At 45.2% G+C, this 26,549-nt stretch overlaps 1 long non-coding RNA gene across 1 annotated transcript; it reads left to right on the plus strand.

Moving 5' to 3' along the window:
* Positions 1–1,096: 1,096 nt before the first annotated feature.
* On the plus strand, positions 1,097–24,781 carry LOC132812785 (uncharacterized). The gene is made up of 5 exons (XR_009643781.1): positions 1,097–1,181; positions 1,817–1,923; positions 5,420–5,501; positions 6,373–6,472; positions 24,724–24,781. It is a non-coding gene; the product is annotated as an uncharacterized LOC132812785 (long non-coding RNA).
* The last annotated feature ends 1,768 nt before the right edge of the window (positions 24,782–26,549 follow it).

The following is a 26,549-nucleotide window of genomic DNA, read 5'->3' on the forward strand; positions in this document are numbered from 1 at the left end:
TCGCATAAACCAAATCATCCACCGACATTTCTTCCACCTCCAAAAAGACCCCACCACCAGGGATATATTTCCCTCCACACCCCTTCCCACCTTCCACAAAGACCGTTCCCTCCGTGACTACCCAGTCAGGTCCACGCCCCTCTACAACCCACCCTCCCATCCTGGCACTTTCCCCTGCCACCGCAGGAACTGTAAAACCTGTGCCCTCACCTCCTCCCTCACCTCTAACCAAGGTCCGAAAGCAGCCTTCCACTTCCATCAAAGTTTTACCAGCACATCCACTAATTTCATTTATTGTATCCGTTGCTCCCGATGTGGTCTCCTCTACATTGGGGAGACTAGGGGGCGCCTCCGAGCAGAGCGCTTCAGGGAACATCTCCAGGACACCCACACCAATCAACCACACCGCCCTGTGGCCCAACATTTCAACTCCCCCTCCCACTCTGCCGAGGACATGGAGGTCCTGGGCCTCCTTCACCGTCGCTCCCTCACCACCAGATGCCTGGAGGAAGAACGCCTCATCTTCCGCCTCAGAACACTTCAACCCCAGGGCATCAATGTGGACTTCAACAGTTTCCTCATTTCCCCTTCCCCCACCTCACCCTAGTTCAAACTTCCAGCTTAGCACTATCCCCATGACTTGTCCGTACTTGTCCTACCTGCCTGTGTTCTTTCCCACCTATCCACTCCACCCTCTCCTCCCTGACCTGTCACCTTCATCCTCTCCCCCACTCACCCATTGGACTCTATGCTACTTTCTCCTCACCCTCCTCTCGCTTATCTCTCCACGCTTCAGGCTCACTGCCTTTATTCCTGATGAAGGGCTTTTTCTCTGCACTTTGGATGCTGCATGAACTGCTGTGCTCTTCCAGCACCACTGACCCAGAATCTGGGTTCCAGCATCTGCAGTCATTGTTGTTACCTCCCATCACATGACCCAACATCTCAGCACAAGCAGGACACACTGCGCATGCTCCAGCCAACAGTGATCCCGGGTGATTGATGTCAGCACCGGACCAATGAAAGGACGGTGGGCGGAGCTGGAGGACCTAGCGGGAGGTTAGTCCTTCAATCAATCACAGGGAATGAAGGGCGGAGCTAAAGTAAACCATGTGATCACCCTCGCGCCCGACAGAGTCGCTGTAATGAATGCTCGGGAAGTTATGGAGAGAAAGGAGACGGTAAGGCAAGAAATAAACTGGGAAACGGGACAAAAACTGTGTTGCTATGAGCGGAGAGGTTTTAGAAACAAACTGTGCATGTCGGAAAACTCAAATGTGAACGTCTCAGTCCCGTATTTGCAGTAAATGGGGAATTGCCTCAGCGGCTGCAGGCCTGAGTGAGGCCGCCATCTTTATTTGGGACAACGATTCCCTGGACACGTGCGGAGCCGCCATCTTTGTAGGGGGCAAGGTGCAGCCAGGCGCATGTGCAGCCTCTCTCTGGTATAGTGTCATTGTGACGACAGCAGCCAATCCTGCTCTGATTCACCTCTGGGCTCCCTCAGGACCACTTTGTCAATGTCTAGCTTCCTCAGTCTCCAACCATGGGGGTATTTTTGGTCTGTTTAATACTGTATTATTACTTTTATAGACCCTTTGTAAACGAGTTTTTCACTGTGGCCCAGCCCCTGACCATGTGCTGCTCTATTATCAGATTACTTTTATCTTGAATATTTTTGACTGTCAAGAATTCTTTTTTCCAATAAGCAAGTGTATTTTCCTTCCATTTCTGACTATCAAATTCTGAACCATTTTCATTCCTTGTAATCCGTTTTGCACTCCCTGAGACATCAACTGTGTTTCTCCTCCCACAGATCCCAGTGATTAATGCCAAAGCCCTGTTGCCTGGGGAGAGGGTGATGTTTGACTTTCTTGTACAGCTGCAGTTTGTGTGGTGAAGGTGCTCCCACAATGTGGTTGGGTAAGAGACATTACAGATTATTCATTACAGCAACAGTGATGATTTGAAGATAATGTCCAAATCAAGAACAGTTTGTAATTTTATTATCATGCTTATAATTTCACAAAAATACTGTTGAGAACTTTAGATATAAGGCCAGAGATGGAGATATTAGGTCAGGTGATCAAAAGCATTGCCAAAAAGCAGGTCTTAACGGTGGAAAGCAGACCTGTGAGGTTTTCTCTGCAAATTCCAGACCATAGTGCTGTCGCAACTGTAGAATCAGCCACATAGTTGAAGTAATGAATTAACAAGTCGTTGGGAGTCTCAAAGAAAATGGTTGTTGAGGCCTCAAAGGATGTATGGTGCAGGGAGCTAGGGATGATCACAGCCAGGAATCAAATCCAGAATGAGAATTTTAAATTGTTGTTCCTTATGAATAGGATCCTATTGACAGATGAACATGTTTGGGGAGAAGTGAGCACGTGGGCAACACAGCTTTCAATTTTTCTTGAGATTACAGGGTGGTTGAATTTGGGAGGCTGGCCAGGAGTGTGTTTGGACAATTAAGTCTAGAGATAACACATGATGAATGAGAGTTTCAGTATATGAGCTGAGATGAGGTTGGAATCAGCTAGAAATAGTTGTGTTGGAGTGGGACTGGGCTCCACTGGGATTCAGCTGGAGGTCAGGTTGTGAATCAGGCAGTAACACAATCGGGAGCTGAGTGGCCCTGGTGGAGCCTAAAATGAGTGTCACTCAGCTGGCTGTCGCTGAGCAGCTGCTGATGGATAGCCCTGTTGATGACGTCTTCCATCACTTTACTTCTGATTGAGTGTGGACTGACAGAGGGAAATTGCCGGGGTTGGATTGCCCTGTGTTTTTGTGTTGAACATTCCTGGGCAATGTTCCACATTGTCGGTAGATGCCAGTGCTGGAGCAGTATGTGGCTTGATGGGTGGCAAGTTCTGGAGCACAAGCTGTCAGTATTATTGCCGAGAATGTTAGCAGGACCCATAGCCTTTACACTACTTAACCATTTCTGGATATTGTTCGAACTAAATTGAACTGGCTTATAGCTCACATCTGTGATGTTAGGAACCACTGGAAAAGGCTGAGATGTTTCATCCCCTTTACATCTGGCTGAAGATTGCTGCATATGCTGTCATCTTATCTTTTGCATGGATGTGTGAAACCCCTCCATCAATAAGGGTGGGGATATCTGTGGTGCTTCCTGCAACAAGTTGTTTAATTGTCCATTACCATTCACAACTGGGTGTGGCACAATTGCAGAGCTCTGATCTGATCCATTGATTGTGGGATCACTTAGCTGTGTTGCTTGCTGCTGATGCTGTTTGATTATGCAGATGGTCCTGTTTGGTAGCTTCACCAGGTTGGCACTTCATTTTAAGGTATGCCTGGTGCTGCTCATGGCATGCCCTCCTTACCTGTCCATTGTGATGGGTGTGCGGGATTTACAAATCCATGAGATTACAGATTGTGCTGGAGTACAGTTCTGCTGTTGTTGTAATCCCACAGTGCCTCAGAGATGTCCAACTTGAGTTCCTACATCTGTCCCATTTAGCATGATGATAGAAGAACTCAACACAACGGAGGTTTTTCTCAACTTTAAGGTGAAGCTTTGTCTCCAAAAAGACTGTGGGATAACAACAGTTATCGCTCATACCGACACTGTCATGGACAGATACATTTGCAGCTGGTAGATTCATTCTGATAAGATCTAGTATGTTTTTCCCTCTTGCTGGTTCGGTTACCGCCTGCTGCAAACCCAGTTGAGCAGCTATGTCCTTGAGGACCCGACCAGCTCAGTCAGTAATCCTGCTGCTGAGCTACTCTTGGTAGAGGACATTGAAATCCTGTACCCAGAGTAGGCTTGTCACTATGTTATTGTCTCAGTGCTTCCTCCAAGTGTTATTCAACATGGAGGAGAACTGATTCATCAGCCGTGGGAGCACGGTACGTGGTAATCAGCAGGAGCCATGAGACTTCCTGGTGTCCAAAGTCAATGCTGAGTACTCCCAGGGCAAATGGTTCCTGTGTGTACACTACTGTGCCATCACCTCTGCCTGGTCTGTCCTGCTGGTGGGACAGGACATATCCAGAAATTTCAGGAGAAAGTGAAGACTGCAGATGGAGATCAGAGTCGAGAGTGTGGTGCTGGAAAAGCACAGCAGGTCAGGCTGATGAAAGGCTTAGGCTTGAAATGTCGATTCTTTTGCTCCTCGGATGCTGCCTGACCTGTTGTGCTTTTCTATCACCACACTCTCGATATCTAGGGATGGTGATGTTGGTGTCTGGCCATTATCTGTAAGGGATTACTCTGTGAGTATGACTGTGTCAGGCTGTTCCTTGACTAGTCTGTGAGACAGCTCGCCACGTTTTGGCACAAAAAAACAGATGTTAGTGAGCAAGATGTTGCAGAGTCGAGAGGGCTGATTCTGTGGTTGTATTTCCTAATGCCCTGTTCGATGCCAAGTGGTCCATCCAGTTTCATTCCTTTGTTGAGACTTTGCAGTGATTAATACAGTGAGTAGTTGGCTGGGCCACTGTCGGGATGGCAGGATTTTTTTCGCTATTGACAATGGTTCCATGGAGATCAGGAGATTCCTAATTCCAGTTATGTTTTCCTTGAATTCAGATTCCACCATCTGCCGAGCTGGGATTCGAACGATGACTTCAGTTGTACATTTTAATATTCTGGATAAAAGTTAAATATATTAGTTTTGTTCATTCATTTTAAATATCACTAACCCCGGTTTTGTTTCTCTGTAAAACACTGCCCATCATCCTGTCTCCTTCATCCTTCTCTCCAACAACAGGAGCACACTGAGTTTCTCTGTCACTAAGACTGAGACAATCCGACCAGCTGCCTCTGCTGCTTCCCTCCCTCCCACTAGCCCACTGAGACAAACTGCCTCACATGGTGTTCCTGATTTTTGTCCCAAACTTACATCTTTCTCCAGTCTCTTGTCAAGCCTTATCGGAGCTCATCTTGATTTTTTACTAGTCTCACTAAACTACAGACATTCCAACTCTGTTTCCTCCTCATCACTCCCCCTCGCCAAATCACAGGTATTGTTCCTTGTTCTGTCTGTCTGTCTTTCCTGGTTATGTCCTTCTCATCCATTCTGCAAAAAAACTAACATTTGACCTCACCATCATTTGTAAATTCTGCTCCATCTCCACAATCCCTTTCCTTTCTGAATTCCTTGTATTTGGTGTCCCTCAAGGATCTATCCTTGGTCCCTCCTGTATCTCACCGACATACTGTCAGGAGGTGAAATTGTCCAAAAGCACAGTGTGAGGTTTCACATGTACACTGACGATGCCCAGCTCTCCCTCCCCATCATCCCTCTCCATTGCTCCACTGTTGCTCAGTTACCAAACTGCTTATCACATTCCCACTACTCGATTAACTGCAATTTCCTACAATGAAACATTGTAATGGGTAAACACATTACCTTCAGATGCTAATACAAATTTCTTTCCCTTCCAGCTGAGCCCCTCCCTCTCGCTGGGTGCAGTCTGAGGTAGAACGAGACTCTTCACAACATTCTTGTCATATCTGGAACCCCAAGGTGACCTTCTGAGCAGACATCTGCACAATCAAAAACACCAGGAATTCCAATCTCTAAAATGTTGCTTGTCTCCACCTCACCCCAGCTCCATTGCTACTGAAACCCCTTACTCGTGTCGGCGTTGCCTTAAACTTGGTGAATCTGAAACAGAACCCTTGATTTCGTGACTGACCCAGAATCTGCTACCTTTCAGTGTTTCCTGCACAATGACCCCCCGGTCCCTTTTTGGTGCAGCTTTCTACAGTTTCCACCATGTAAATAGCACTCTGTTCTCTTATTATCCCCTCCCAAATGACCGACTTTGCATTTTCCTAAATTATACTCCATCTGGCAACTTGTTGCCCCCTTCTCCTATGTATCTCTCTCTCTTCACAATCCTCTTAGAACTTTACAGTTATGCCTTTTCCAGGAGTTCCCCCCTACCCCCATTCTTCTAAGAATTTACTGGGAACACTGGGCAGTGTGAAGCATGCAGAGTTGCTCTGTTTTTAGAGATACTCTATGGGAGGAGCTTGCTGCCCATTGGTCAGAATGGAGGCAACTTGCCCATCGAGCTGCATGAGCCTTTCACACCCCATGTCTTATTGATGAGGCACAGCGGCAGCACGGAAGGAAATAAAACAAGCAAATCCTGCTCTCCACATCTCACTGATTCTTGGAATATTCGGTCCCATGTGTCAAAGATCTGCCCTGTTCAGTCACATGAAATTCCAAGGTGGAAACTCCGAGAAACCAACATAGATTTCCACCTGAACTGACTGCTGACCTCCACAAGGGGTAATGTGTCCAGTCATCCTGGGCCAGGAGGAGGGGATGGTGCGAGTTTCTAACCTGAACTGACAGTGATGGCTTTTATAAACGTGTATTACAGGATACTACAGGTGGACATTCAGATGGTAATCTCAGTCATTGTAACACCAAACTCTGATTGAATTAGTCAGTTCATCAGGACCTGGATATTCGCATTGTGTGTGAGTATTGTATTCCATCTGAATCCCATTTGCTACATAAAAGTTCTCCTTTGAATCTTCCCAAACCTTTAATGTGTGTCTTGTAAGCCTTGTATAATGAGCTGATGGGTGTAAGGTTTATTATTATAACGTGTAACTTTTCTAAACCCCTCTGTCACAGCTCCTCTCAATTGCCTTTGCTACAAGGAGAACAACCTCAGTTTCCCCAAACCCCTGATTCCCCAATGTCTGTTTGCTCTCTATAAGGTACACATCAGGATTGTGTTGGAACATTCTCCACTTGCCTCCATCAGTGCAGCCCCCAACAATATTAAAGAAAGTGAACATCCTCCAGGACAAAGCACTGTGCCTGAGTGGTGTCCCATCCCCCACCTTCAGCATTCCCTCTCCCCATCCCAGAGACACAGTGGCATCACTGTGTAAAAGGTAAAGGCAGCATTGTCCTCCCAGACCATAGGGCTGCTCTCTCATTAGGGAGGAAACTGGAGCCCCTGGAAGAAACCAATGCAGACACTGGGAGAACGTGCAACTCCCGCAGAGACAGTTGTCCAAAGCTGCAACCAAACCTGGGGCCCTGGCAGCAGGGCTAATCACTGAGCCACTGTGCCACCCTAAAATTGTAATTTGTTTCACAGCTACCACTTCCTCTGATAGTTCATTCCACACACAAACCATTATCTGAACAAAAATAAAAAAAATCCCAAACGACTTTTTAAAGCCGTTCTGCTGTCACCTTCAAAGGTATGTACCCAGTCTTGAATCGTGTCCCTTCCTGGAAAGGACACCTTCTGTTCACATTACTGAAACCACCCCTCCGTGATTTCAGAAACATCTAATAAGGTCACTCCTCAGCCACCTGCGCGCCAGTGAAAGAAGTCGCAGCCTATCCAGCCTCTGCTTAGAATTCAAATTATTCATTCCCATCAACATCCTGGTAAATCGCTTCTGAATCCGTTCCAACTACATAATGTCCTCCCGATATCAGCATGACCAGAACTGGACACAGAATTCCAGAAAAGGCCTTCCCAATATCCAAAATAACGTCCCAACTCTTGTACTCAAAGATCTGAGCAATGATGGCAAGTGTGCTAAGCACCTCCTTAACCACCCTGTCTACATGTGGCACAGACTTGAAAGACCCGAACTCCTCAGCCTCTTTGTTCCATATCACTACTCGAGGCTCTGTTTTTAATTAGTGTAAGTCTGCCCTCGTTTGTTTTATCAAGATGTAATATTTTGCATTTATTCCAATCCAAAAATACCAAAACAACCCCTGAGCATTAAAGACAGTAGGAGTAAACTTAAGACGGAAATCAGGAGGGCAAAAAGGGGACATGAGATAGCTTTGGCAAATAGTTATGAATAATCCCAAGGGTGTTTATAAATACATTAAGAACAAAAGGGTAACTCGAGAGAGAATAGGGCTCCTCAAAGATCAGCAAGGTAGCCTACACGTGGAGCCGCAGGAGATGGGAGAGATACTAACTGAATATTTTGCATCAGTGTTTACTGTGGAGAAGGACATGGGCAATATAGAATGTGGGGAAATAGATGATGAGTATGTCCATCTTACAGAGGAGGACGTGCTGGGTGTCTTGTAACCCGTACAGCTTGGTTAATCCCCAACACCTGATCAGATGTACCCTAGAGCTCTGGGAAGCTGGGAATGTGATTGCTGGGCCTCTTGCTGAGATATTTTGTATCATCGATTGTCACAGGTGACATGCCGAAAGACTGGAGGTTGGTTAACGTGGTGCCGTTATTTAAGAAAGGAGGTAAGGACATGCCAGGGAACTATTGACCCGTGAGCCTGACATTGATGCTGGGCAAGTTGTTGGGGGGAGTCCTGAGGAACAAGATGCGCATGTATTCTGAAAAGCAAGGACTGATTGTGACAGTCAGCAAGAATTTGTGCATGTCTCTCAAACTTGATTGAGTTATTTGAAGATGTATCAAAGAGGATTGATGAGGGCAGAGAGGTGGGCATGATCTATGGAATTCAGTAAGGCACTCGACAAGGTTCCCCATGGAAGACTGTTGAGCAAGGTTAGATATCATGGAATACAGGGAGATTTAGCCATTTGGATACAGAACTGTCTCAAATGTAGAAGGCAAGGTTGTGGTGGAGGGTTGTTTTTCAGATTGGAAGCATATGACCTTTGGAGTGCCATAAGGATCAGTGCTGGGTCCACTACTTTTCGTCGTTTATATATATATGATTTAGATATGTGCATAGGAGGTATAGTTAGTAAGTTTGCAGATGACGCCAAAATTGGAGGTATAGTGGACAGCAAAGAGGTTTACCTCAGATTATAACAGGATGCTGTTCAGATGGGTGAGTAGTGGCAAATAGAGTTTAATTCAGATAAATGTGACGTGCTGCATTTTAAAAAAACAAATCTTAACAGGACTGATACACTTAGTGGCAAATTCCTAGATACTGTTGATGAACAAAGATATCTTGCAGTGCAGGTTCATGTTTCCTTGAATGTAGAGTTGTAGGTAGATAGGATACTGAAGAAAGTGTTTGGGATACATTCCTTTATTGATCAGAGCATTGAGTATAGAAGTTGGAAGGTCATGTACAGGACATTGGTTAGGCCTCTTTTGGAATAGTGTGTGCAATTCTGTTCTCCGTCAATCGGAAGGATGTTGTGAAACTTGAAAGCGTTCAATAACGATTTACAACGATACTGCCAGGGTTGGAGGGTTTGTGCTGCAGGAAGAGAGCAAAAAGGCTGGGGCTTTCTTTCCCTGGAGCATCAGAGAGTGAGGGGTGACCTCCATAGAGGTTTATAAAATTATTGGGAGCATGGATAGGGTAAACAGACAAGGTCTTTTCCTGAGTAGGAGAGTCCAGAAATAGAGAGCATAGGTTGAGGGTGAGAGGGGAAAGATATAAAAGGGAACTAAGGTGCAACTTTTTCACACAGAGAGTGGTGTGTGTATGGAATAAGCTGCCAGATGAAGTGGTGGAGGCTGACAATTATAGCATTTTAAAGGCATTTGGATACTTCACATGAATAGGAATGATTTAGAGGGATATGACCCAGGTGCTGGCAAGAGAGATAAGATTAGGTTCAGATATCTGGTCGGCATGGACAAATTTCACCAAAGGTTCTGTTTAGTGCTGTTCATCCGTGACTCACAAGGTTTTGGTCTCTTCAAAGATAAATCTTAGTTTGTTTTATTTAGGTAAAGCTACAACATTCAGTGTGGTGACGGTTTACTTCTTTAAATACACATCTTATATTTAAAAACTTAGTCAATGTATCATAAAATATTGGTACTAATTTATTCTAAAGTAGAGTTTTGTAAAGCTATCTTATCTCCGTAAGACTTGATTCCATTATCTTTAACAGCTCTATCCATCTCTTTCTCGAAAGTTCCCAGTAACTTGACCTCCACTGCCTTCTGGGGCAGTGCATTCCATGTGTCCACTACTCTCTGGGTGAAGACGTTTCTCCTCAACTCTGTTCTAAATGGCCTCTCCCTTATTGTTAAACTGTGTCCTCTGGTTCTGGACTCACCCATCCGTGGAAACATGCTTCCTGCCTCCAGAGTGTCCAACCCTTTAATAATCTTGTAGGTCTCAATCAGATTCCCTCTCATTCTTCTAAACTCCAGTGTATACAAGCTCAGTCGCTCCAATCTTTCAACATATGATCATTCCGCCATTCTGGGAATTGACCTCGTGAACCTACCCAACACTCCCTCAATAGCCACAATGCTCTTCCTCAAATGTGGAGACCAAAACTGCACACAGTACTCCAGGTGCGGTCTTACCAGGGCCCTGTACAGCTGCAGAATAACCTCTTTGCTCCTATACTCAATTCCTCTTGTTATGAGGGCCAGCATGCAGTGAGCTTTCTTCACTACCTGCTGTACCTGCATGCTTGCTTTCATTGACTGACGTACCAGAAAACCAGATCTCGTTGTACTTCCCCTTTACCAAACTTGACTCCTTTTAGATAGTAATCTGCCTTCCTGTTCTTGCCTCCAAAGTGGATAACCACACATTTATCCACATTCAACTGCATCTGCTATGCATCTGTCCACTCACCTAACCTGTCCAAGTTAATCTGTATTCTCATAACATCCTCCTCACATTTCACCCTGCCACCCAGCTTTGTGTCATCAGCTAATTTGCTAATATTGCTTTTAATATGTTCATCTATGTTATTAATTGTATATTGTAAACAGCTGCGGTCCCAGCACCGAACCTTGTGGTACCCCACCAATCACTGCCTGCCATTCCGAAAGGAAGCGTTTATCACTACTTTTTGCTTCGTGTCAGCCAGCCAAATTTCAATCCAAGTCAGTATATTCCCCTTTGTAAATCCATGCTGACTCTGACGAATCCTATTACTGCAATCCAAATGAGCCATAATTTCATATTTTATAATTGACTCCAGCATCTTTCTCACCACTGACATCAGGCTAACTGGTCTATAATTCCTTGTTTTCTCTCTCCCACCTTTCTTGAAAAGTGGGACAACATTACCCACCCTCCAATCTGACTCTACATCTCCGGATTCTGTGTCGCCCACTTCGCAAGGGGCTGAACGTCATCCCTCACCAAAAGGGCCATCCCACCCCCTCTGCCCAACAGTCTGTCCTTTTGATAGCACTGCACTGCATTTATTTCAATGCAAGGGGTTTGACAGGGAAAGCAGATGAGCTTAAGATATGGTTTTGAACATGGGACTGTGATATAGTGGGTATTACAGAAACGTGGCTTAGGTTGGACAGGACAGGTAGCTTATTGTTCCAGGGAATAGGTGTAAGAGGAAGGATAGAAAGGGGGATAAGAAAGAAGGTAGAATGGTGTTTTTGATTAGGGACAGCATTATTGTTGTGTTTAGGGAGGATATTCATGGGAGTTTGCCCGTTGAAATTACATGGGTGGAACTGGGAAATAAGAACAGGATGATCACCTTATTGAGGTTGTCTGTGTGGGTTTCGTCCGGGTGCTCTGGTTTCCTGCCACAGTCCAAAGATGTGCAGATTGGATGGATAATCCAGGCTGAATTGCCCATATTGTTCAGGGATGTACAGGTTGGGTGAATTGGCCATGTGAAATTGCCTACAATGTTCAGGGATGTGCAGGCTAGGTGGATTGGCCATGGGAAATGTATGTTACAGGGGTAAGATAGGAGGCTCTGAGGGTCAGTGTGAAAGTGATGGGCCGAATGGCCTGCTTCCACACTTGGCATTCTCTGACGATAATTCTACTAGTTTTAAAATAGTTGCAGAAAATAATAGACCAAATCTAAAAGTTGGCGTTCAAAATTGGACAAAGGTGAATTTTGACGGTAGAAGGCGAGAACTTTCAATATTTCTTTGCAACCCCCAGATAAAGGGACGGCTGGAAAGTGGGAACATGAGAACAGAAGGAATAGGAGCAGGAGTAGGCCATCTGGCCCCTCAAGCCTGCACTGCCATTCAATAAGACCAGGGCTGATCTTTTCGTGGCCTCAGCTCCACTTTCCTGCTCTCTCACCATAGAGGCTGGAGATCTGATCTCCAGCATCTGCAGACTTCACTTTTTACTCGAAGATTTTAACCTCCTGCGAATCCTCTTGCAAGGATGCCTTCCCCTCATTCCTGATGAAGGGCTCTGGCCCGAAACGTCGAATTTCCTGTTCCTTGGATGCTGCCTGACCTGCTGTGTTTAACCAGCAACACGTTTTCAGCTCTGATCTCTCACCATAACCCTTAATTCCTTTCCTGTTTGCAAATCTACATTTTGCCTTAAAGACATTCAAGTTGATAACGTCAACTGCTACACTCAACAAGGAATTTTTCAGATTCATAATCTTTAGCTGAAGAAGTTCCTCCTCAACTCTGTCCTAAATCAGATACCACATATTTTGACGCTATGCTGTCTAGGTTGACCCGCCCCCAATGGAAAGAACCTCCCTGCTTCTATCTTATCTATTCCCTTCTTAATTTTATTTTTTTCCAATACAACCTCCCATTCTTCTAAATTCCAACAAGTATAGTCCCAGTCTATTCAATCTCTCCACATACACCAACCCTCTCAACTCATGACTCAAACTAGTGACCCTCCTCTGCACTCCCTTCAGTGTCAGTATATCCTTGTTGAATTAAGGAGATCAAACCTGTATTCCAGTACTCCAGGTTTGGCCTCCCCAGCACCCTGTACAGCTGTAGCATAACCATCCCTCTAGCAAGGAAGGACAATAGACACTTCACCATCTCTTTTAGCCCCTTGGGATGCATTCCATCACGGCCAGGAGACCCATGTACTTTTGGGCTGTTATCCTTCCCAACACTACCTCTTTACTGAGAATGAGTGTTTCCATGTCCTCATCTGCCATTGCCTCCATAGGCCTGTGAAAATGAGACAACAAGAGAACATGGACAGTATATTCATGTTAAGGCCATGTCTGGTCGGTGTAGAGAATGCTGTGTGTCTAGAGAAATTGAGGGACTGGTTAAAAAAATGAAGGAGGGATATGGCAGGTACAGTCAGCTGGGTGACTGGTTTGAGTGAATCCCTCGGAGTATAGGGCCAGTAGGAGTACACTCAAGAGAAAACAGGTGGGCAAAAAGGACACACAAGAGAGCTTTGGGGGGAAAGAGGTTTAAGGACAATCCAAAAAGATTCTACAAAACACTAAGGACAAAAGAGTAACCAGGCAGAGAATAGGGACGCTCAAAGACCAACAAGGCTGTCTGGAACCACAGAAGGTGGGAGAGATACTATCCGAGGATTTCATGTCAGCTTTTACTGAAAGAGGATATGGAAGCTAGAGAGTTTGGAGAAATAATTTGTGATAACTTGACAACTGTCCATATTACAGAGGAGGTTGTACTGGATGTCTTGTACATAAAGCTGAGTAAATCTGTGGGACCTGATCAGGTGTATCCCAAATGTTTGTGGGAAGTTAGGGAAGTGATTTCCGGGCCCCTCGCTGAGATATTTCTATCACCGATAGCCACAGGTGAGGTGCTGCAAGACAGGCGCCATTATTTGAGAAAGGTGATGAGGAAAGGCCAGGGAACAATACACTGGTGAGCCTGAAGTTAGTGGCAGACAAGGTGTTGGAAGGAATTCTGAAGGACAGGTTTATATGTAATTGGAAAGGCAAGAAGTGATTAGGGATAGTCAGCATGGCTTTGTACATAAATCACTAACTTGGACTTCAGAAAGACATTCAAAAAGGTTCACATAACAGACTGGTTCGCAAGTTAGACACCATGGGATACAGAGAGAACCAGCTATTTGAGTACAAATTGGGGACGGAGGGTAGTGCTTTTCGGACTGGAGGCCTGTGATGAGCAATATGGTGTAAGAATCGGTGCTAGGTCTACTGCTTTTCATCATTTATATCAATGATTTTAATGTGAATATATGAGATATAGTTAGTAGGTTTACAGTAGGCATCAAAATTGGAGGTGCACTGGACAGCAAAGAAGGTTACATCAGAGTACAATGGGACTTCAATCAAATGGGCTGAGGATTGTCAGATCGAGTTTATTTCAGATAAATGTGAGGTGCTGCATTTTGGAAAAGCAAATGGGGGCAGCAATTATACACTTAATGGGAAGGTCCAGGGGAGTGTTGCTGAACAAAGAGACCTTGGAGTGCAGGTTCATAGTTCCTTGAAAGTGGAATCATAGGCAGGGTAGTGAAGAAGGTGTTTGGTGTACTTGCCTTTACTGGTCAGTGCATTGAGTAGTGGAGTTGGGACGTCATTTTGCGGCTGCACAGCACATTGATTCAGCCACTTCTGGAATTCTGCTTTCAGTCCTGGTCTCCCTGCTATCGGAATGATATTATGAAACTTAAAAGGGTACGGAAAAGACCCGCAAAGATGTTGCCAGGGTTGAGGGTTTGAGCTATTTAGGTAGAGAGTGAACAGGCTGGGGCTGTTTTCCCTGGTGCATCAGATACAATTGTGAGGGGCATGGATAGGGTGAAATCCCAGGGTCTTATTTCCAGGATATGTGAGTCCAAAGCTTGGGGCACAGGCTTCAGGTGTGAGGGAAAAGATTGAAAAGGGATCTAAGAGGCAATGTTTCCAGCTGAACATGGTACGTGTGTGGAAGGAGCTGCCAGAGAAAGTGTGGAGGCTGGTACAATTACCCAATTATGCCTTTGAGATGTTGTATGTGATTAGCAAAAGTTTAGAAGGATATACGCCAAGAGCTGGTGGATGGGATGAGATTAATTTAGGATATCTGGTCAGCATGGACAAGTTTTGGATCGAAGGGTCTGTTTCTCTGCTGTACATCTTTATGGCACTACTAAAATTAAGATGGGTTTCTATTTTATGGAGAGTTAGCAGAAGATCAACTAATTCTTCTTGGAGCTGAGAAGGTTAGGCAGGAATTTCGACCAGGAGCAGATTTCTTTCCAGGATATTTAATTTACAGAGAGACAGAGGGAGAAATTATTAACGTCACAATTTTTGAGTAACTACCTTCAGGTAAATGGCTAATAAAATAGGTTAAAAATGTGAAGATTATTGTACTCACTAAGTTCTGAGCATCTGGAACAGTTTGTCCGCCAGCTGGATGCAGATCCAGTAGTTATTGAGAAAACGAATTTAGAATGTAACTTTTTTAAGGAAGGATTTGGAGGTCTACAGACAAATGGGAGGTGAGTTGGGATAGACTGGCACCATGTCCAGAGCGGCCAGTACAGCTGAATAGCCCCAAACCCTTGTCCTCTGTGTTACTGCCCCATTCACTGTGAAGGATGAAGCTTATCCCAGTGCAGAGTCATAGAGAGAAACAGCATGGAATTAGACCCTTTGGTCGAACTGGTCCATGCCGACCAGATATCCCAACATTTGGCACATATCCCTCTACACCCTTCCTATTCACATACCCATCCAGATGCAGAATGGTGTAACTGTACCAGCCCCCACCACTTTCCTGAACAGAAGATTCCATACAGGCACCCATCTCAGTGTGAAAAAAAGTTGCCTCTTGGGTCACTTTTAAATATTTCCACTCTCACCTTAAACCTACACCCTCTCGTTCTATACTCCCCCACCCCAGGGAAAAGACCTTGTCTATTTTTACCATCCATACTCCTCATGATTTTATAAAGCTCTATGAGGTCACCCCTCAGCATCCGATGCTCTTGGGAGGAGCCCACTCATGTCACAATGGGGCCCGGGTGATTGACAGCAGCTTCAGACCAATAGGAGAATTGGTGTGATCCTCCAGCCAATGGGAGTGAATTGGGGTGGGTCCAGCAGGCCAACACATGGCCATGAGCTGTGCAGGCACAGTGTCACGGTGAGGGGGGGGGGGGAGGGGACCTAGTGAGTGTGAAGGGAGTGGGAGAGACTGCAAAGTCTGGGGAAGAAATGGAGCTATTGTGGACTGGGAGGGTTTATAAACGCACAGTTTTAGGCTGCTAGACCTGAATTAGAAATTCCTGGTAAATTAGAACCAAAAGAACTGCGGATGCTGTAAATCTCGCACAACAACCAGAAGGTACTGGTAAAACTCAGCAGGTCTGGCAGCATCTGTGAAGAGAAATCAGAGTTAACATTTTGGATCCGCTGGCCCTTCCTCAGAACTGATGTTACTGAAAATTAATGTCGGTTTATATGCAGAAGGTAGGGGTTAAGGAGTAAATGATAGGTGGTAATATAGTCCAAGAGCAGTTGGACTAAGGAGTGGATAACGATCTGGCTGGGGGAGGGTGAATAGCTGTTTCTGGGGACTGTTCGTGGCTAACTATAGCTAATGTGTAATGGCAGGCTATGTGATAACAAGGCCTTGTGTGTGGGTTAAGAGGCTAGGGCGCTAGGACATTGGAGAGTTCAGGACGTAAAATTATTGAATTTGATACTGGGGATAGAGGTGTGCAGGGTCCCCAAGTAGAAGATGAGGTGTTGTTCTTCCAGCTTGTGTTAACGTGTGGCACTGGAAAAGCACAGCAGATCAGGCAGCATCTCAGGAACAGGAGAATCAACGTTTTCGGCATATTCCTTTTATCAGGAATGCCGGGATTGGGTGGGGTGGGAGGGAGTAAGAGGGCTGACAGATAAATAAGAAGGGTGGGTCCGGTTGGTGGGAAGGGAGCTAGGAAGGCAATAGGTAGATGTAGGTGGAGGGTAATGGAGAGAGGGTGGAGTGGATAATTGGAAAGGACGATGGACAGGTGGGACAGTTCAAGAGGGTGGTGTCGAGTTGGAGGGTTGGATCTGGGATAAGGCAGGGGAGGGGAGATGAGGAAACCTTGATTCTGTGGTTAAAGGGTCCCAATGTGGAAGATGAGGTTTTCTTTCTCCAGGCGTCGGGTGGCTGGGATTTGGTGGTGGAGGTGGCCCAGGACGTGAATGTCCTTGGCGGAGTGGGTGGGGAAGTTGAAGTGGTCGGCCACAGGATGGTGGAGTTGGTTGGTGCATGCATCCCAGAAATTTTCCCTGAAACATTCTGCAAGTTGGTGTTCTTTGTCAACTCCCCAGTAGAGAGGAGACCACATCGAAAGCAAAGGCCAGGTGAGGTGTTTGGATGCGCAGGAAAATCTCTGCTGGATGTGGAAGGGCCCTTTTGAGGTGTGGGCACAGGTTTTACACCTCTTGCAGTGGCAAATGAAGGTGCTGGGAGGGGACGGTGGGTTGGTGGGGAGCATGGATCTGACTAGAAATTCACAGGGAATGGCTTTTGAATGTAATGGAAATGTTTGAAGTGAAAGATAGTTGCTACTCATTTAAATTCTCTTAATGGGAGTAACTAGCTGAAACTAGAGAGACGTTGTGACAGGAGACCTCAGACCCGTGGAATGCTCCTCTTGTACATTGTGGGAAATAAGGGACACTTCCAGTGTCCGTGACGGCTATGTGTGCAGGATGAGTGCCCATCTGCAGCTACTGGGAAACTGCTTTTCAGACCTGGAGCTGAGAGTGGACTCACTGTGGAGCAATACTGAGAATGTTATGGGCAGCACGTTCAGTGAGTTAGTCACACTGCAGGTGAGGGTTACACAGGCAGAAAGGGAATGGGTGACCATCAGATCAACTAAAAGGCTCAGGAAGGAGTGCAGGACTCCCCAGTAATCATTCCCCCTTCTCAGACAGATATTGTGCACTGCTTGGGATTCTATAATGGGGGGAACAGGTGGGGTGGACTCTCAGGGGAAATCAGCAACAGAGAGCTCTGCTGCACAGAACGGGAGGAAGGAGAATGGCAGAGCTATAGTGACAGGGGATCCTGTAGTCAGGGTCAGAGTCAGGCGTGTCTGTGGCCACAGACATGAATCCAGGACGGTGGAATTGAACCCAGGTCCATTTATTGATGAGTGCACAGAACAATAAAGGTCAGTTTCCCAAATGCAACCTTCAGCACTTGGTCACCCTGAAGCTCGACTGTCCAGGGACTGTGCACTTGTGCTGAGCCCTTCAGAGGGCTTGAAGGAGATGGGGAGAAAACAGGAACAGGGTTGTGTTGTAGATCTACAAACTAACCGTCACCCTCCGCTTTTGGTCTCCCCCCTCTGTCTCCCACCTCCCATCGTACCTCCTCCCCACCGCAGGGAAAAGACCTTGTGTATTTACCTTATCCATGCCCCTACTGATTTTATAAACCTCTATAAGGTCACCCATCAGCCTCTAACGTTCCAGGGAAAACGGTGTATTCAGCGTCTCCCTGCAGCTCAAATCCTCCAACCCTGGCAACATGCCTGTAATACTTTTCTGACCCCTTTCAAGGTTCACAAAATTGTTTTGATAGGAAGGAGACCAGAATTGCACACAATATTCTAAGCGTGACCTAACCAATGTCCTGTACAGCCGCAGTATGACTTCCCAACTCCTATACTCCGTGCTCTGACCAATAAAGGAAAGCATACTAAACATCTTCACTAATCTATCTACCTGCGATTCTGCTTTCAAGGAGCTATGAACCTGCACTCCAAGGTCTCTTTGTTCAGCAGCACTCCCGAGAACCTTACCATTAAGTGTATACTCCCTGCTAATATTTGCTTTTCCAAAATGCAGCACCTCCCATTTATCTAAATTAAAGTCCATCTGCCATTCTCAGCACATTCAACCATCTGATCAAGATCCTGTTGTAATCTGAGGTAATCCTCTTCACTGTCCATTACACCTCCAATTTTGATGTCATCTTACTAACATTACTTCCTATATTCACATCCAAATCATTAATATAAATTATGAAAATTAGTGGATCCAGCACCGATCCTTTGTGACACCCCACTGGTCACAGGTCTCCAATCTGAAAATCAACCTTCCGCCACCACCCTCTGTATTCTATTTTTGAGCCAGTTTTGTATCCAAATGGCTAGTTCTCTCTGTATTCCTTGAGATCTAATCTTGCTAACCAGTTTCCCATGGGGAACCTTGATGAATGTCTTACTGAAGACCATGTAGTTCATCTCCACCGCTTTGCACTGTCAATCCTCTTTGTTGTTACTTCAGAAGAATTGACTCAAATTCATGAGACGTGATTTCTCACACACAATGCCATTATTAATATCCACGACTTAATTCTGTACATTGGGGTCGGTGTCACCCAGTTATAGGTGTTAATATTCTGGATGAAGTTCATGTACACCAGCTTTGTGTTAGTGACTTTGTATTGTATCTTGTTAATATCACCAACACAGGTGGGTTCCTTTGGAAAGGCAGTCCCTATATCCCTAACCCCCCTCCCATCTGCTGTGCCTCCTCCATCCCCACCGTCGACAGTAAGTGGGAGGAGCTCATGGAGTTTCCATGTGAGTGAGATTGAGAACATCTTCCCTTCTTTCCACTAGCCCACCAGGAAATGGTGGTCGTGTCCTTACCTCTGGGCCAGGAGGATCGGGTTCAGGGTTGAGTAACAGCATCTTTGAAAAGGCCCAAGCCCAAGCAACCAGGCCATACTGTCTCCCAGCTGTCCCTGCCTGAGCCTCCAAACAGAACCTTCCTGTAGTTTCTCTCCTGTTAGATTCTCCCATTGCTCAGTTTGTCCAGGATCCCCTCCTGCAGCTGCACTGCTCCTGTCCCTCACTGACCTGTCCATCCCCCAGTGTCCTCCACATTCATTCATTGTTTACAATCCCATTGTCCCAGTCCGCCAGCCCCGCCCCTTCACCCTATTGGGCAGCAGCTGCTGTCAATCACCAGGGCTCCTGTGTGATCTGGAGCATGCTCTGTAGGAAGGGAGACCAGTGCACAGGCACAGTGCTGGGCAATTGGTAGCGTATGTGCAGGCTGGGTCAGTGCCAGGAAGGGAGGCTGTGGGTGTGTGGGATTAATCTGTCATTGGCAGCTCCCTCCCTTCCTCCCTCTGAGAACAGGACCCAGGGGAATGGCCCCTCCCCCGGTATCATGACAAGTGGTCAGCGTATCAGTGTGGGGAGCATTTTGCAGAAAGTTATCAGAACTCGGGAATGTTATGGAAATGAACAAAGATGGGCCTGCAATTAAAGTTCAAACTTGATTCATTTTAGTTCAACCAGATATGATTTTGGCCAGTGTGTGCAGGATGGTTCTCATCAGAGGATGGGAGTGGGGAAAATAAATAAGAGGTTCCAGATTGTGGAAAAAAAATCAGTGCGTTCTGCCCCAGAAGGGAACCCTGAGAGGTTTGGGGAGGATTCACTAACACCCAGGAGGCTCCGAGTCAGACTCATTGATTTGACTTGATTAGATTAGATTTCCTACAGTGTGGAAACAGGCCTTTCGGCCCAACCAGCCCACACTGACCATCGGAAGAGTAACCCACCCAGACCCATTTCCCTCTGACTAATGCACCTAACACTGGGCAATTTAGCCTGGCCAATTCACCTGGCCTGTGCATCTTTGGATTGTGGGAGGAAACCGGAGCACCCGGAGGCAACCCACGCAGGCACGGGGAGAATTGAACCTGGGACCCTAGTGCTGTCATGCCACCCTTTTTTTTGGTTCTTTGTCTGCAGGCAGGAGCTAGGAAGCTGAATTCAAAGAGAGGAGAGTGAGTTAGAGCTGGGTGTGGAGGGAAGGAGTGAGGAGATTGGTTTGGATTTCAGTTCACAGAAGAGAGAAATTGTGAGACTGAGATTTAATGTTTTGGGGGAACAAAGAAACTACAATTTAATACTATAATTGTCTCATGAATTTCCATCCTGTGTTAACGGTGGTGACTTGTTTTCTCAGTTGTCGGGTACTGAACGGGCAGATTTGTGGATGAGAAATTCAAATTGAGCTTCATGTTCAGACCCGATGGTTACTTGATCCGTGCCGATCTGAATATCATTGGCCTTTTCATGTGGAAGGAAAGGGGTGTATTCTGTCCGTGGGCAAATATTTCAAATGTCAGTGTGTCTGGAAAAAATACTGAGACACAGCCAAGTCCATGTTAGTGTGGTGACTGTGGAGAGAGATTTAATTTGCTTTTAAAAGTCTGAAAAAACATGGCACATTTCCAAGGGACAATTAAGTCACAGATTTGTATGAGGATAAGTTTTAAATTAACCATGCAATCAGAAAGACACAAGGATACCTGCAGCATGGAAAATGCAATGAAAATGGAATTGTTGTAAAGGAGTTGATTCTCGATCATGGTTTTTTATCCATTAGTGTTGTCACGTCGGTTCCAGTGCCATGGGGAAATACTGGAAATGTGATGAATGTAACGTAGGTTTCAGTTATTAAACTGGAAAAAGTGCAGACGAAACTTACAAGAAGTTTTGCCAGGGCTCAGGGGTCTGAGTTATAGGGAGAGGTTGGACAAGCGAGGATTTTTGTTTTTTGTTTAGAGCAGAGGAAACAGAGGGGGGATCTTTTCTGGAAGTGTATAAGATCATGAGAGGCTTGGGTAAGGTGAATGCACTCAGTCTCTTTCCCAGGAAATCAAGGAGTGGAGGCATCAGTTGAAGGTTAGAGGAGAAAGAATAAAAGGGAAGCTGAGGGGGCAACAGGTTTACACAGAGGGTGGTATGTATATGGACTGAGCTGCCAGTGGAAGTGGTTGAGGTGGGTACATTAACAACAGGTAAAAGACATTTGGACAAATACATGGATAGCAAAGGGTCAGAAGCAGATGGGCCAAGTGCAGGGAAATGGGGTTAGTGTGGATGGACATTCTGGTCAGTTTGGGCCAAAGGGCCTGTCTCTGCTGTAGGGCTCTGACTCCAAGTCTATTTACTATTTCTCCTGCTATCTCTGGGAGCACCCTGGGATGTATTCCATCAGGGCAAAGAGACTTATCTACCTTTAGCTCCATTAGCTTGCCCAGCTCTAACGCTTTTGTGATAATGGTTATTTCTTTTTCCTCACCTTCCCCAGTTTCTTTATCAATTCTTGGCATGTTCTTCGTATCATCCACTGTGAAGACTGACTGCTGTGTACTCCTATTCCTGAACCCTGCTGGATAGGAATAACTACATTAGCAGAACTCTGAGAGGTCTTCTTTGAGTCTTTATTGATGAGACATGGCAGTTACCTGGATAGTGTACATGCAGAACACCTCCAGGCAGCATCAGGTAACTCCCCGCTTGTCCGATGTATGGCTCCCATTCTTATACCTTTGTGGTTTGTGGTTTTGAATGGATGCTGCCTCTCAGTATTCTCTCCATGGCGATGGCAGTTAAAAAGTCGAGTTCAGCTCAGCACTTTGTGGTTAAACCACATACCCCTCCCCCACGCCCCTGTGGCTCAGTGAGGTATCTGACAGGCACTTCAGTTTCAGCTGGACTGTCTGTCAGGATTCTGATGTGGAAGAACTGGTCTTAGAGCGGGGTGGGCAAAGTTTAAAAAAAAAACACACATCACCAGGTTATAGTCCAACAGGATTATTTGGAAGTACAAGCTTTAGGAATGTGCTGTGATTTTGAACTTGATCAGGATTATCTCTATTGTCACAGTTTCGTGTTTCAAAAATGACAGAGGCCATATGTTCCCCACACAATAGGTTCCCCTCTAGCAGTGCAAACTGCTATTCTGGCCCTGGGGACAGCTACTCATCACTTGTCTCCCCCAATCCCATTTAACGTTCTGCTGATCTTTAAAGTTTTTCTAATCTCCTAGTTTCTCCTTGCTCTTTGCCAATTTGTGTGTTTTCTATTTCAATTTGATAAGACTCCCTTATTTCCTGAGCCACCCAGGGCAGATTACTCCTTTTCCTACAGTCCTTCCTTTTCCCTGATATATACTTTTGCTGAGCAGTTTGAAATATCCTTTGATATTCTCCCACTGTCTGTCAACTGTCCCACCCTAAAGTCTTTGCTTCCAGTCTACATTAGCCAGCTCCTGTCCCATCCTATTGTAGTCTCCTTTGTTTAAGCACAGGATCTGGATTGGATTCAATCTTCCCGCTTTCCAACTGTATTCTAAATTCAACCATACTTATCACAAGTCTTTTATCAGATTACAAGGTGAGGGGATGTTTCCTGGGTGTTTTGGTTTTCATTATCAGAGACCTTGGCTTTGTAATAAAGTACAGGATGGATATTCACAACAGAGTATTCTGGACGGTGTGAATGTACTACACAGTCTAAAACCATAAATCACTGTCTCCCCTCAGTTTACATGATTTGGAGAATCCGATGTTGGACTGGGGTGTACAAAGTTAAAAATCACACAACACCAGGTTATAGTCCTTCAGGTTTAATTGGAAGCACACTAGATTTTGGAGCGTTGCTCCTTCATCATGATCCAATTACACCTGTTGGACTATAACCTGTTGTGTGATTTTTAACTCATCTCAGTTTAAAATTGCAAAATCATTATCTCCCACATGCTTCCTCACTATCTAAGTTTGGAACGCTAATCCACCTGACTATCCTGCTTTTTCCAAAAATCTCCTTTGGTGAAGGTGGTGAGTTTTGGATGCAGCTTTCCAGTTATTACCGTAAGAAGATGAACACTGGGCACAGGAGAGGCAATGCAGCCCTTCGAACCAGCCCCACCATTTAATACGGTGATGATTGAGCTCACCTCGGTCTCAGCTGGGTTTTCCCACCTGCTCTCTCTCACCCTTCATCTCATTGCAAATTCAACATCTGTATCTCTTCAGTAAATTTCCTCTTTGTCCTGGCATCCACTGTATTTTGAATAGGAATTCCACAGATTTACAGCACATTGAGATAGGTACATTCTTCCACAGAGAATAGAATAGAATCCCTACAGTGCAAAAACAGGGTATTCATCCATGGAGTCCACACCAATCCTATAATGAGCATCCCATTCAGACTCACCCATTCCCTGTATTTCCCATGGTTAATGGTTTAACCTGCGCATGCATGGATACTGTGGGCAATCTAGCATCGCCGATCCACTTTACCTGCACATATTTGGACTGTGAGATGAAACTGGAGCACCCAGAGGAAACCCCACAGACACGGGGAGAACATGTAAATTCCACAGGGTCGCCTAAGGCTGGAATCAAATCCAGGTCCCTGACGCTGTGAGTAAGCAATGCTAACCATTGAGCCACCTCTACTTAAAATCTGCTCCTCCTATGAACCTCCCCACCCCCCAGTTGACTGAATCTATATTCCTTACATCAGAAAATCAGGTTGTGGAAGCAGATGTCTCAGTAAAACCCAGTGACAGCCCACAGGTCCTGTCTGTCTGAATGGGGATCGTATACACAACACCCTCCAGCCCACACTTTTCATTCACTTTCTAGAGACAGGGCTCCAGTGGCTTCATGGGGACTACAACTCCCACAATCCCTGAGGCAGGGACCACGCGTGTGTACATGTACAGAATGTGGGCAGGTTTTGGAACATATGCTTTGGGTAAGTATACTTTGCGGAAAGTTTTTCACACTGGCTGGAGGAGGAATGCATCTGTTTATAGTATTGATCTGTTGGGGGTCAAAGTGTCACCACACCCATGTAGGACCACTCTCCATCCCCAATTCATTGTAATGCTGGGAATCGACCAATGGGCATCAAAGAAGAATCTGACCCATTCTCCCAGCCTGAAGGACCCTCTTCTGTCCAGGATCTGCCACCTCCCTTTCTGTTTCCTTTTGTTTCATTCTGCTGTTACATTATTGACTTGCAGCAACTGAAGGGAAAGGAAGTGAACCCAGAAAGGGTGCAGAGTCTAACCAGGGACGGGAAGTGGTGGAATGGATCTGTTTATCAGTAACTCCATGACAATGGGGAGGGTGTACACTAGGGGGTAGCAGAGTCAGAATGGTGGGAGAGAGTAAGTGGGCTGGAGGGTTACAGCTTTGGGGGAAGAAAGGGGAAAAAAAGATATTCCAAAGAAACAAGAATTGTCTGTTCTGAATTTCTAATCTGTACATATTCCTTTATACAGGGTGCTACATGGTGAAGGTTTGCAGACTGAAATCTCAAAATCATGTGCAGATTGTGATTAAGTTAACCAGCATTTGAAGAACCAAAGATGGAGAATCACTTGGCCAAAATCCTGCACACTCTCCTCACAGCATTGTCGGTCTCTGCGCCAAATGGACTGTGAATGGTTCAAGACAGCAGCTCACTACCATCTTCTCAAGGGTAACTAGAGATGGGGAATAAATGCTGGCTGAGCCAGTGATGCCCATATCCTGGAAAAGGGTTCTATCTCTCGTTGCTGAAATCCCGTTGATGTTACTGCAGGATGAAGAGGGATGCTGAGTGTATCCTCCAGGAGGCAGCACCATCACATTACCCCTGCCTACACCCACACAGTAACACTGCAACGTCACTGGAACAAAAGGCAGTGAAACCAAAGGAGGACTTAGATATAGTTCTTCGAGGAAAAGTCATCAAAGGGGATTGGAACACAGCAGGAACAGGAGACTGAGCTGGATGGTCAGCTGTTTCCCATTGAATGGTGGAGCAGGATTGAAAGGCTGAATGGCCTTCTGCTGCTATCTCCCAGGTATGTATATAGCCATGGAGCCCAGGTAGAAAGGAGTGCGCAGGGATTCTCCAGGAGATTGCACTTCCACAACAGGTTTCAGTGAGGGATGGTTTGATGGATTTTATTTAACATTTATCTTTAACACAAGGTTTGTAAATTTTGGTTTTAAAATGTTTTCGAAGTTTTTTGCACAGCAAATAAAATTAAAGAAAATAAATTAAGATGTCTGAATATAACAGTTTTAAAACTTTCAAATTCCACACAGACAGTCACCTGAGAATGGAATCAAACTGAGGTCTCTGGTGCTGTGAGGCAGCAATGCTAACCACTGAGCCACCATGCAACCATATGCAATGAGTAAAATCAGTGATACATATGCAAAGACATATTTCAAATGAACACACTCCGATATTGTCAAAGCATGTCAAATTTACATTCAATATGAATAGGTGAATGGAAAACAAAAAAAAAGAAAATTCATGAATGAACATTAATTAGAAATTTAATATGATCAAAGGTCATAACAATATTTAGACGAATTGCAATTTTTAATAACAAACGCAGGTAATTAGCTGACTAATGAATAATTGGAAGTGGCATATATTTATTTTACAAATGAAGAAAGTGACTTGTTTTACACGTTTGAAATACTGCAGAATGACAATGTATGTGTTCGAAATGTTTGAATCAAGCTCTTTTGAACAAAAAAAACTGACCATTTACGATCACTTCGCCTGATAAGTTGGAAATAGATATAGTGACCATATAGAAAATGGAGCTTAGAATGTTAACTAAAATGGCTGAAGCACATTGGCTGTATTGCCCAGCATCCTGAGCGAACAAATTGCTAATACAGCAACTTGCACAGGCTGGGTAAACATGTCCAATCCCACAGATCTGAGAATGACATAGTACCAGCACTAGGTCAAAGGGCAGCCATCAGAGGAGTACTGGTGCCTTACGGTCTAGCTGTAACACAGTAATGAGGTTTGAATGTTTACATTTAAAGAGCATCTTTGAGATTTGACTGTTGCCTTGAAAGAGCTAGAAAAATAATGGGAGTTAATGTCTGACTTTAAAGATAGTGTTAATATCTTAACCAGATGGGTGCTGGTGTCTGTGTGTTAAGATTTAGAGCATTTTTTGATGCGTAAGCTTACAATTAAGTATACTTTGATTAATATACTTTGCGATAGCTTAATGACACGGGACTTTGTATTGCGTGAGAAGTTATGTATAAATGTAACAACTTTCCCTATCAACAGTGAGAGAATCCA

Source organism: Hemiscyllium ocellatum, unplaced genomic scaffold (assembly GCF_020745735.1).
Source record: "Hemiscyllium ocellatum isolate sHemOce1 unplaced genomic scaffold, sHemOce1.pat.X.cur. scaffold_301_pat_ctg1, whole genome shotgun sequence".
NCBI classification, from domain to species: domain Eukaryota; kingdom Metazoa; phylum Chordata; class Chondrichthyes; order Orectolobiformes; family Hemiscylliidae; genus Hemiscyllium; species Hemiscyllium ocellatum.